The 12,898-nt window shown below is 36.2% G+C and overlaps 1 protein-coding gene and 1 pseudogene across 5 annotated transcripts in view; one reads left to right on the top strand and one right to left on the bottom strand.

Annotated features, from left to right (window-relative positions):
• Positions 1–12,898, bottom strand: part of ADK (adenosine kinase) — a 636,511-nt gene that overhangs the window by 316,087 nt on the left and 307,526 nt on the right. The gene's annotated exons all lie outside the window — the stretch shown is intronic.
• LOC105547515 lies at positions 2,608–4,410 on the top strand (annotated as a pseudogene). Its single transcript, XR_001007233.1, has one exon. The product of XR_001007233.1 is annotated as a ras-related protein Rab-5C pseudogene (transcript).

The following is a 12,898-nucleotide window of genomic DNA, read 5'->3' as shown; positions in this document are numbered from 1 at the left end:
AAATAAAAAAAAAACAAAAACGAATTAAGGGCCGGGCGCGGTGGCTCAAGCCTGTAATCCCAGCACTCTGGGAGGCCGAGACGGGCGGATCATGAGGTCAGGAGATCAAGACCATCCTGGCTAACACGGTGAAACCCCGTATCTACTAAAAAATACAAAAAACCAGCTCGGCGAGGTGGCGGGCGCCTGTAGTCCCGGCTAATGTAGTCCCAGGTACTCGGGAGGCTGAGGCAGGAGAATGGGGTAAACCCGGGGCTTGCAGTGAGCTGAGATCCGGCCACTGCACTCCAGCCTGGGCGACAGAGCGAGACTCCGTCTCAAAAACAAACAAACAAACAAACAAAAACGAATTAAGTTCATTTGTTTGTTTGTTTATAATTTTAGGTCCCTGTCCCAGTGATACCATTTTTATTTAACTGTTTGAATATGTTGGACATTAACATGCTTTCAAAAGTTGAAACTATGTCAAGAAAGTATACCCCAATATCCAAGTCTCACTCCCTCCCACATCCCTTCCACTTCACTTTCCCTTCTACCTCTTGTAACTAATTTTATTGTTTTCTGCTTTATCCTTCCTGAACATACACATTCTTTAATTCTCCCTTTTTCTTGTATGACAAGTAGCACTATGAGTATTTGTTTCTGCTTTTTGTTTCATGTGATATTTCCTGGAAATTACTCCATATAGTTATAAAAACAGATAGCTTTTATCAACATAGTAGTCTATTGTATGTTCCAGAGTATATTCAACCAATCTTCTAGAATGGGTCATTTATATGGTTTCTGATATTTTGCAATTATTAATAATGTGGCATGAATAACTTTGACAAAATTATTTCCAAATGCAATACAGACTGAATTTCTGAATTATACTAATCCCTATGTGTGCAGCATTTTATGTTTACTCTCATACATAATGGGGGCTGTTTTAAAGGAATAGTTAACGGCATGAGCAAACATTCATTATGTATTAATAAAAATCATATTATGAAATAGATATAATGCAAATTATATAAAAAAGTATGGAGACATACATGCACATAAAATGAACATATATGATAGGATTATGGATAATTTTAATATTCTCTGTACCTTTCTCTATTTCTCAAAAAAGAAAAATACATTAAATTTACAAACAAGAACAGAGACATCTATTTCTTTCTATATTTCCCCAAAAAGAAAAACAATACATTATATTTACAAACAAGAACAGAGACTTCTATTTCTGACTAAACAGGTACCCTGACACAGGCCTTTTGCTAAAAATAACAACAAATGCTGGGTTAAAATAAAAAGAAAACAAAAGAATCTTTTTTTGAAGTATATTGCTGAGTTGACACAGAATACTCAAAAGGTTAAAACAAAGTAAAAATGGAAATCCAGGGGGATAGGCAAACACTTAGATGTCTTTCATTCTGAGGGATATGCCAAGCCCTGTGCATTGAGCTTCAGTTTTCACAGCCATGTACAGAACTGGCAGTGATACACTGGAGCCGGCTCGAGAAAGCTAACTGTACATATCTTTTCCCAACTCCACGTTCAATGACTTCAGGTTGGTATCGTGAAATCAGTCATAGTGTGAAATAGAAAAATGTGAGAAATTAGGATTTTTTTTTTTTTTTTTTTGCCCTGGAGAGCCAGTTTTAAAATATTTACCAGGACACTACTGAACCCAAGGTTTAGGGGATAAATTCTAGGGTATATTAAAGATAGGAAGTCTAATTAGACTCTCCACATAAAGTTGGGATCCTAAAGAGCTACACACATGTTTAGTGTAAGAGCTGAATAGAATGATGTCTACCCTATAGAAAGAATAAGCAAGGAAATTAACCTCTTTCAAACTTGATGCTAGGTGGAGGTAAATACATCTTTTTTGAAAATTTAACCACAAGCCCACCCTCATGAAGGTTTATGGATCTGGAACTCATGTTACCTATGCAGCCCACAAAACTTTAAGCCCAACAGTTATTTGAATGTGTTCCCAGGTTGACAGTATCCCCGGCTTTTGGCAGATTCAAATGTAAATACTCTCTTTGGAAACATATCTTAATCTCAGTCTCAGAGATCACCACAAATAACGAATACAAGCTAACACACAGGAAAATAAGGCAGTTTGAGTAACAGCCAGAGGAAACAGAGACAGAAAAATCAGAACTGCATAAGCTTTAAATATTAGGCTAGGCACAAAATAGAAAATAAGTTTAATTTATTTAAATAAATAAGAGGATTGTATACATGAGAATGAAGTGAGTTTATCAAAATGATAAAGTAAACTGATTTCAGGGGAAGAAATGAAAATGGAAGTAATGATTATTATATAAAATTCAATGTCAGGTAAAACAGAATATGAGACACTGCTGAAGACACAATTAGCAATATCAGAAGATAGATCTGAAGAAATTATCCAGAACATAGCAAACATGACAAAAAAGCGAAACTATGTAAGAGGTTATGAGATATGATAGAACAGTTAGTGATACACATATGGTTAAGCTATAAAGAAAAGCATGGGAATCATAATCATAAAATGTAGGATAATAGTTACCCTCTGGGGTGGAGAGAGGCAGGGGAATTATTTTTTTTAATTTTTAAATTTTTTTTGAGACAGAGTTTTGCTCTTGTTGCCCAGGTTGGAGTGCAGTGGCAGGGATCTCGGCTCACCGCAACCTCCGCCTCCTGGGTTCAAGCAATTCTCTTGCCTTAGCCTCCCAAGTAGCTGGGAGTACAGGCATGTGCTGCCATGCCGGGCTAACTTTATATTTTTAGTAGAGGCAGGATTTCTCCATGTTGATCAGGCTGGTCATGAACTCCCGACCTCAGGTGATCCACCTGCCTCGGCCTCCCAAAGTGCTGGGATTATAGGCATGAGCTACCATGCCCAGCCATATTTTATTTCTTTAGATAGGTGTTTAAGTACATACATGGTCTTTGTGTTTAAGTAAAATTTTTATTTGGAGATATCGCTGGGGGTCGGGGGAGAGAAGTGGAGCCTGTTTGAGCCCTAGCCCCAAGTAACGCTACTGCCCTTGAGTGGTCTTGGAGACACCCTCCCCAACTAAGTGTCTCTTTGCATAGCAATGGCTCCCGTCCCCATGCTCTCTGGTACCATGACAACTGGACGGGTAGTGGCGGGTCGGGCGAGGCACAGCACACGACCTAGTGGACCAGCCACTGGGAACAATGAGTCTGTGGTGGCCAAATCCAGCCTTGTTCTCCACTTTGTCAAGGGACAATTTCAAGAGTACCAGGAGAGCATAATCAGAGCAGCGTTCCTTACACAGACTGTCTGCTTAGACAACACAATAGTCAAGTTTGAGACCTGGGGCAGCGCTGGACAGGAACAGTATGGTAGCCCGGCCCCCCTGTACTATGAAATCACCAAAAAAGATACATTTGCACCAGCCAAGAAACAGGTGAAGGAGCTAGAAAGGCACGCCAGCACCAGCATCGTCACTGTACTTGTGGGTAACAAGGCAGACCTGGCCAGCAGGAAAGCCCTGGAATTCCAGGAAGCACAGGACTATGCAGACGACAACAGTTGACTGTGGAGACATCAGCAAAGACTGCAATGAATGTAAATGAAATTTTCATGGCGATAGCTAAGAAGGTTCCTAAAATTAAGCCCCAGAATGCATCTGGTGCTCCAGGCTGAAACCTCCAGGAAAACCACCCAGCAAGTAAGAGCCACTGCTGCAGCAACTGAGCCTCTCTTGCCTGCCCACTGCAACTACTTTCTCTGCCTGAACGACTAGACTGGAATCCATTCTAACCAATCGCACTCAGCAACTGGGACCACCACTGGGGACAGGGGAAGGGGCCCACCATGATTTCTCCACATAATTTTGATCATGGGCCACAGGGAGTTATTCTACCTGCACCTTTCTGTACAAATACTAATTCAATTTTAAGTCTTAGGTCACTTTTTAAATAATATTGATTTTCTGCTCTTCCCACTTCCTCCCCTTTCTATTGCTCTCCTACTTTTCCTTTGCTAGTAGCAGCCACATGCTCCTGTTCCCCTCACCCTTGTATATGAGGAAGGTGGGGTTGGAGCAACTACCCTTTCTTTGCCTCTTGCAGAATAGACTCAGCAAAAGCATCCGCATCCATACCTTATTTGGCGTGGTCTTGGGTTCCGGTGATGGAGTAGCTAGGGAAGAGAGAAGCAGCTCTTCCTTCAGCTGGCTGTCATCAGGCTGCAGCCCTCCCCCACTCCTAACTCCCAGCTGGGAAACCACAGAATTGCCACAGCATTATTGTGACAGCCATGAACCCACTGCCCACAACTCCTCCACCCTCAGTCATCCTGACCTCTGGCACTAAGCCCTGTTCTGACCAAATCACAATGATGAGTATTGGGAAGTAGGCAGGTAAAGGGGGAGTAGGAAGGGATGGAACTGACTTTTTCTCTATTTTATATTGGATTTTTTTTTCAACACGTAACCTATCAGTATCTTGCCAATATAGTCAGCCCATTGATCGACCTCAAATAATTTTTTTTTTAATTTGGGAATTTAGATATACAGAAAAATTACAAGTATAATATACAGACTTCCTGTGTACCCCTCATTCAATTTGTTCTAATGTCACTATCTTAGCGTCTTACATTACTGTGGCACATTTGTCCAAACCAAGAAACCAATGTTGGTGGATCATTGACTAAAGTTAAGACTTTATTTAGATTTCACCAGTTTTTACACTAATATCCTATTTCTATTCTGGACCTGATCCAGGAAACCATGTAACATTTAGTTGTCATGACTCTGTAGTCTCTTCTTGTCAGTGAGATGTTTATAGTCTTTCTTCGTTGTTCACAACCTTGACAGTTTTCAGGAACGCTCAACTTGTGTGGTAGAATGTCCATCAGCTGGGATTTGTCTGATGTTTTCCTAATGATTAGATTGAGGCTACAGGTTTAGGGAAAGAATATCAGAGAGATGAAGTTTCCACCTTTTCACACCAACATGACTTCCCATTTGTGATGTTAACCTTAATCACTTAGTTAACATAACTGTTTACCAGCTTTCTCCAATGGAAACAGTCAAGTCAGTATTTCGCTGTCTTCCAACTCAATTTTTGGATCTGACTCACTCAATCCAGCTCATACTCTCAAGGAGAAGGGAAGTAGGATCCACCTTCTGGAGGGGGCAATATGTTATTTGGAACTCTTCTATCAGGGAGATTTATCTGTTCTCCTCCATTTATTTATTTATGCAATTTATACATAACACCGTGAACTCATGTATATTTATTTAATAATTTATCCTTAATCCAATGCTACATGTTTTATTTTGTTGCTCTAATTATTCCAGCTATGGCCATTGGGAGTTCTTTCACATTGGCTCTTGTGTCCCTTTTGGCATGCTTAATCTTTATTATTTTTAAGAAATCTCTTGCCTTCTGGCACTACAAGATATTCCATGCTTATGTTGTATTTTCCCATCACCAGCCCCAGAATCAGTCATATTTAAAAGGAGTCCTGGATCCTTTTATTGGAGAATAGGATTTACAAACCGGGATGTGAGCACTGGATGTGTTTGTGGCTACTGGGATATCACTGCTTCTAGGCCTTCTCAGTGAACACAGCTAGGAAACATATGCATGTATACTAATCCACATATACACATGTATCTATAATTATTTCTGCATCTATCCATCTACATATATTAAGCTAAACATGGGTAAATACTTATATCTCCAACTCTAATTCAGTACCACAGGCTTCATTCTGGCTCTCCCCTCTTGTTTATTTATCTGTAACATCCCTTCCTGATAGTGAGAAATCTAGCTTCCACCATTCATCATTCATTTACTTATTTGTTCAACCCCAGGATACATGTAAAGGGGTTCAGAACTGTTAACCCATATCGTTATGAGAAACAAATTTACCAACTAGAATACAGTGTTTCTATAGTGTTCCTTAGTCATTAGCTTTACATTGTCCAGTCAAAATACCATTTTCCAAAGTTACTGACGTCAGCTCCTTTTCCCCCCACCTACTCAGTGAAGTTATGCCATACATTTGTGATACAAGTAGATTCATTTGTTACAGCTTGCATTCCATCCTGAAATTCCTAACATTTAAAAGACCTGCATACATTAAAATTAACCCTTTGTGATTTACAGTTCTTTGGGCTTTAACAAATGCATAGAATCACATATCCACCACCATAGTACCATACGGAACAGTACATCACCCTAAAACTTGCCTTTTGTATCCCCTTTGTAGTCAATCACTTTTCTTTCCCATCATTTGTAATTTCAATACCTGAAACAACTGAAAAATTAGGATGCAAAAATTAAAAATCATGAGTCTTCACAGAATAAAACCTAAAACTGTCAGAAGAGTTAAACTGCTTAACAGTTAAACTGTAGGGAGAGTTACTACTTAAAAGTTATTGAGTTCTAGACAGGAGAACAAACATCTAAATTCTTTAATTAACTTTTTCGTGGTATTATTCCACAACATGCAAGATTATGAGATCAACTTTGAAGTTGTTCATGGTCAACAGAGTTGGATTCCAATCCTAAGCAACTATTTTCTGTATTTATAAAATATTTTTTCCAAGGATAGAACCTATAAGCTTTGATCATAAAAATGTTTTGAATTTTTAACTGTTTAAAATAAAGCCAAAACTATTTATTAAAAACAAAACCACAGTGTAGTAACAAAAAAAAAAAAAACCCTACCTTACAGTCTATTCATTTGCTATATTAATTATGTGATTATTAGGTCTTAATAGATGTGGTATGACAGCTGCCCAGTTTCATAGATCTAAAGCACTCACTTTCAAGGATAGCTCTTCATGTAGACTAACAGATAAGAAAAAAACAATAAAAATGTCCAGGTTGCTTATTTGTACTGCCTCTTTCCCCTTCCCGACCCCAACCACCAGAGTACAAAAGTTTCCATTTTATTTACAATTAATAGTGTGCTAAGTCTACAGGTTTCACATACTACAGGTTTTGAGAATCATGTCCCAAAAGGCAGTATTATCTGGGGGTAAGTAGTTAACTATGTAGGGCTAAGCAATATAATCTACCTACTGGCAGTATCATCATCAGTTAAGAACTTTAAGATTTTAGCTTCCTTCCCCTGGTGACAGTGTCTAGGGTGATAACTTTTAAAAAATATTCAGATAGCATCTTAAGGTTTATAGCTGCTATAGTCAATTATAGGTAAGTAATTTGGGGATAGAAGTAGATTTAAATGAAACAGAAGCAGATTTAAAAACTCTTCTAATGGAAGCACTTGGCTCCTATAGTTCTCTCTTTTTCTAAAATGCAATTACAACCATTACATCATTGTAAATTACATGCTGGGGTTATCTCAGTAGGTATCTGCCAAATGTAAAACTTACAGAAGGTCTTCAATGTAATAACGATGTTTTATCATTTTAATTACAAACTCTTTAAAAAACTCCCTAAAGTGTACCAATTGGGGTGGTCTAAATTAACAGTATCTTGGTAGCCCAAGGGTAGCAAAAATAGATTGAACTACAAAATTTCATCATACTTATAGCAGCTGTCTTCCTGCCTCTAGGAAGCTAAGTATTTAACAAAGCAGACAGCTTGGCATTGGCATCTGATTAGCAGTGTGTGCATTGTCAGATAGAATGTGCTTGGCTCTTTTGTTCCAGGGTTTGATTAGAAATCTGGAGAGCAGAGGCATCATGTAACTTCATTTTTAAAGCTTTTGAGAAAGGTAAATACACTGTGATGGTTCCTCTGGTATTGTACCTGAAAGACCAATTGATGCTTTTCTAGTAACATGCTTTATCACACCCTAAAAAATTTAAATAAGGGATTTTTTGGGGGGAAAAATACTTCAAAGATTGAAATAGGCCAATCTTAAAATCACTTTAAATATTGTACATACCCAAAATATTTTTGCAACAGAGTGCTTTGCATACTGAGTCTTGCACTAAAATACTGTTGTTGGGGAGGAAGAATGGTCATTTTAGAGTGTGTAAATACAAGACTCTATTCCTAAATATATGAATAGTCTAAATGAAGATTCAGAATGTTTTTCTAAAACCACGTGAAAAGCTTACTGGAAAAATAACACTGTCTTATAAGAATTATATTATTTTGATGGAGGTGTCCAAACATTAAACTATAAAAGGGTGACTCTCATTACCTTTTCCTCACAAATTTCTTTGAAAATTTATTACAAACGATTGTGCTTACTGGCAGAGTTCAAAATCAGTAGAGTCCATGCAAACAATCTACTTCAATGAGAAGTACATTCTTTTACTCTATCAAATCCATCGGAGGTAATCAGACTGGATGTTTTATTCAACAGGGCTGAAGAAAATTGTTCTACAATAGGTTAATTCAAAATGGCAGCATAGAAAATGCATCTGTCAGTGGGGATCAAATTACAGGGCAAGCTCCTCTCAATGCTTAGAAAAACAAGTCTGCAGTTCTACAGATTATGTGCCTGTGTGTGTTTAAAGGGGTGGGAAAGGAGCTAAATATCTGAGCTAACCTCCAATTAAAGTCAATCATAAAAACAGCCAATTTAATGAGTGCGGATTTCTTTGGGTAATTATAACACCAACCACTTTTTTCTCTTTTAAATCTGTAATTCTGCCTTCTTGTTATTGCTTGCTTTGTCATTAATCGCCTCAGGACCTTGATTTCCTAGCAACAGACTGCCACCAAACATTTGGCTCCTGTTCAACATTTTCTTTGTGAAAAATGGCACTGCTGTTGCCGCCTGGGCTGCTGCAGCTAGACTGGCTGTGTAAGTGCTCTAATAATGTATTCCACTGGAAAAAAAATCACATGATACAGGGTGCAATGACTGAGCTCAGTTAATTACTGAGCTGGGAAGTTTATCTACAATCTAAAAGCTGTGTTGGGGGAAAGAGGACTAAGGATTGAAAAAGTGTTCCTTCCATTATCAATAACTTGCAGGTAACAATATACAAAGAAACATTTTATTTTGGGGAGTACAAGTTTAAGCTTATTTGGGAAAGAGTACAAAACACCAATGTTTCCAAAATGTTGCTTGATGAAATTTTCCTCTACAAACAGTCCCAAACACACAGAAGATTCAAAGAATAGTTTGCTAAAATTTTAAAAAGCAAAATAACCTATGTATCTTTCAGCTGTTTCTTTCCTACTTAAGGCAAAAATTATTTGTATATATAAATATGCTATGAAGTAACAGAATGAGGTTTTCATTCACAACATGAACACCCAACACTAAGAATACAGAATTCAAAATGTTCTGATACATTGTGCACGTGAGTAAATATTTAACAATCTATAAGAGAAAAATATGCTTATCACTATTTTTGAAATTATTTAAGTGGGACTGAAGCAGTCAGGTCTCGTGATTGGAAACCCAAGAATAAAATAGATATTTTGCTTTTTTTTTTTTTTTTAAGTAGATTTACTGAGATTCTCCATGCCTTAGAAATCCTACCACCTCTCAGAAATGATAGTTATGGAAATTAACATGGCATGTCAGATATGGTTCACTGATGCCTTGCTTTAGTTCTCAGAAATAAGGCTTTATAAGACTGGCATGTTTCAGGATTGCTGTCAGGATATGATAATTTAATATACCCAAGAGTACACTAAGAATTATGGAAGCATCTGTGAAACTAATAAGCCAGTGGACATACTGATTTTTACCAATGTGTCTACATACTATACAAAAAAACTTCCTACAAAGTATTTTCCCAAATCAGTTCATCTGAGGATGTGAAAACACTACAGTTTACCTTAAAACATCACAATCACAACCCTGACAGACTGAAATAAAAATGAAATTAGGGAATATCTATAAAGGAAAACTAAGCCTTAAAAAGTCTTCAGTTATATTAATGTGGTTAAAATGTACTGTTTTTGAAAAAGACAACAAAGGAATAAAAGATATTGGAATGATTTTAAGTAATTCTGCTTATTGCTGGCACTAAGTCTACAGCGTTTCACCTTGAGTCTGATTCCCCACTTCATTTTTATAAAAACAAATTCTCAGTCAATATAAGAAAGGAAATACATATTTACAATGAGAAAAGTTTTAGAAATGGGCTCAAAACTTGCAAATGATTAAAAACTACCACAAGAAGCCTATCAATCTACCAGGAAAACATCAGTTGACTTTAGTAAGTAAAATATTTTTAAAATTTAACTTAGTTTATTGTAGTTTTCACATTTAAAAAGTTAAACTTACAAGAAGCAACATATCTGTGAAAAAAATATTATTAAGGATAAATAATAAAACATATAATGCTCATTTACTTTATTATATGTGTACTTCTCTGGAAAAGATGAAATAAAATATTTTTGGTGGACTATTCTACATTTGATATTTTATTTGATTTTTACTATTTCTGTAATACAAAATAATCTTAAATAATCTTGTCATTTATAGAATGAAGACAGAAACAAATACTTTGAAAGATGAATACAAAAAATGATTAGTTAGGACAGCAGAACTGGAAAGAGTTGAGAGACTGGACAGAAATTAGATGTTTGCAGTGAAGGTGTGATAAGGGAAAATGGGAAAGTTATAGAGAAAAGCATCCATGGACTTACTACAATTGAAAAAAAAAAAAAAACCTTGTGCCAGAAATCTGCATAGAGAACAAGATAAATAAGATTTTTAAAAGCAGCAATATATCTTTCAGAACATCTTCAACTATTTAGGATTTACTAAGATCCCTAACTAGTAAACCAGGACAACGTTAGTTAATACGAATGTGCTCTAGAAGTCTGGGGCTTCAAGAAGCTATTTCCAAGGTGAAGAAAGAAAACACACGATAGATTTAAGAGGTTAGAGTCAAAAGATCCCTATTATATAGATGAGAAACCAATACTGGTCTGAAAATGGGTAACAGGAAATATGGGTTCATACAAGAACTTGCCTTCCTGCTATGTACCAGAAAGGAAAAAGGTTGTTCTCTCATTTTTTCATACCAATTTACCAAATAGTTTTTTTAAGCTTGATGTACCATGTCATCCAGCCAAATCAGAAAAAAACTGGTATTTCAAAGAACTGACCCTCATGACCCTCAAACATGGTAGCACTACATATATATATGTGTGTGTGTATATATATATATATTTATATTTATGAACAAAAGCTTAAAAGACTCTTTATAACACTTGCAATAGAGAAATAGGTAAGAGCAAGAGATCAAAGTAGATTTATTATGTCTTCCATTACATGCCAACAATAAAGACATAAATACATTATTTGTGTAATCAGGAACAATTGTATTGTTTGTAGTCATAATAACCAGATATCATTGAAACTATTACAAGAAATGTGGACATAAGATTAAATCCAGGGGGTATGGAGCATTACTGCTGATGGGTATAATGTTTCCTTTTGTGGTGATGTGAATGTTCAAAAATTAGATTACAGTGATGGTAGCAGAACTCTTTAAATACACTAACAGCCACTGAATGATATTTTTTAAATGAGTGAACTCAATGGTACATAAATACTTCAATAAAAGCTGTTAAGAAAGATTAAATTCAACTTTATCTGAAAAGACAGCAACAACAGAATATGTGGGGTAAATCATATTAAACTATAAAGATTCTATAATATGTTCAGTAAATATGTTGGAAGACAGATACCCTTCTGCAGACACTCAATTGTTTATGTCCAGTTTACACACAATTTCAAAGATATGACAACTAACACATAAAAATGTACACTGCCATCCGAATGTTTATAAGTTTTTCCGCTCTTAAACATGTTTATTAAAGAGATTTAGTAAACATTTCATTTTCTCAAGGAACTGCTGATTGGTCTAAAATACATAAAGAAAACAGAAGTGAAAATATTTCAGTAGACGATTTGTTAATTCATTTGGGGCTCTGCATAAGTGCCTACTGTCTTAACAACTAAATGCTATACATATGCTTATTTTCTTACCATTCAGAGGCAATTAGCACATAGTGTGGTTTCCAATCTCACATAAAATTTCCAGACTTTGTTATAGTGCCACAAGTCCATAACACAAAATCTACCAATCTTTATCTTTAGGGCTCTAAGCTTCTATAACCAATACTATCCCAATTCTTCATAGTAAAAAGGTTAGTCCATGTAATGAAAAATTACATTACTTTAATATTCCTAAAGATTTATTCTCAATCTTGGTAGGGAGTTTTACTTTTGGTAGCTGCCAAAAGTAAGACTTAAGAAAAATTATAGGAATAGAGGAGTACATTCTCCAATTTGGAGGAAGTCTTTCTGTATAAAAATCACAGTGTTACCCTAAAAAAACTGGTATTAGAATTTTACTTATTGAAGAAAACAAATTCTAGAGAAATTAAAAATAAACACAAATAGGATTTCTATAATCATGGTCCTTTTTTTTTTTTTTGAGATGGAGACTCTCACTGTCACCTAGGCAAGAGTGCAACCTCTGCCTCCCAAGTTCAAGCCATTCTCCTGCCTCAACTTCTCAAGTAGCTGGGATTACAGGCATGCGCCACCACACCTGGCTAATTTCTATATTTTTGTAGAATGGAGTTACACCATATTGGCCAGGCTGGTCTGGAACTCCTTACCTCAAATGATCTGCCCGCCTTAGCCTTCCAAAGTGCTGGGATTACAGGCATGAGCCACCACGCCAAGCCTATAATCACACTCTTGTTGGAAAATTTATCCAGCAAAAATCAAAGATTCTCCCTACTAAGGTGGAAGTAACAACAGTAAATAATTTGTGTAACTTAATGAACATCAATAACATATGGAAAATGGAAAACATTAGAAACTGAACTCTAATACTAATGGTAAGAAATAGCAATAATTAAGTCTGTTTTGGTATGAGCATACCTTATTTTATTGCACTTCACAGATATCGTGGGGTTTTTTTGTTGTTGTTTTTATTTTTTTAATTTATTTTTATTTTTTTAACAAATC

The sequence above is a fragment of the Mandrillus leucophaeus genome, unplaced genomic scaffold (genome assembly GCF_000951045.1).
Source record: "Mandrillus leucophaeus isolate KB7577 unplaced genomic scaffold, Mleu.le_1.0 Scaffold39, whole genome shotgun sequence".
In the NCBI taxonomy this organism is placed as follows: domain Eukaryota; kingdom Metazoa; phylum Chordata; class Mammalia; order Primates; family Cercopithecidae; genus Mandrillus; species Mandrillus leucophaeus.
The sequence above is the reverse complement of the archived record's forward strand: the minus strand, read 5'-3'. Positions and strand labels throughout refer to the sequence as shown.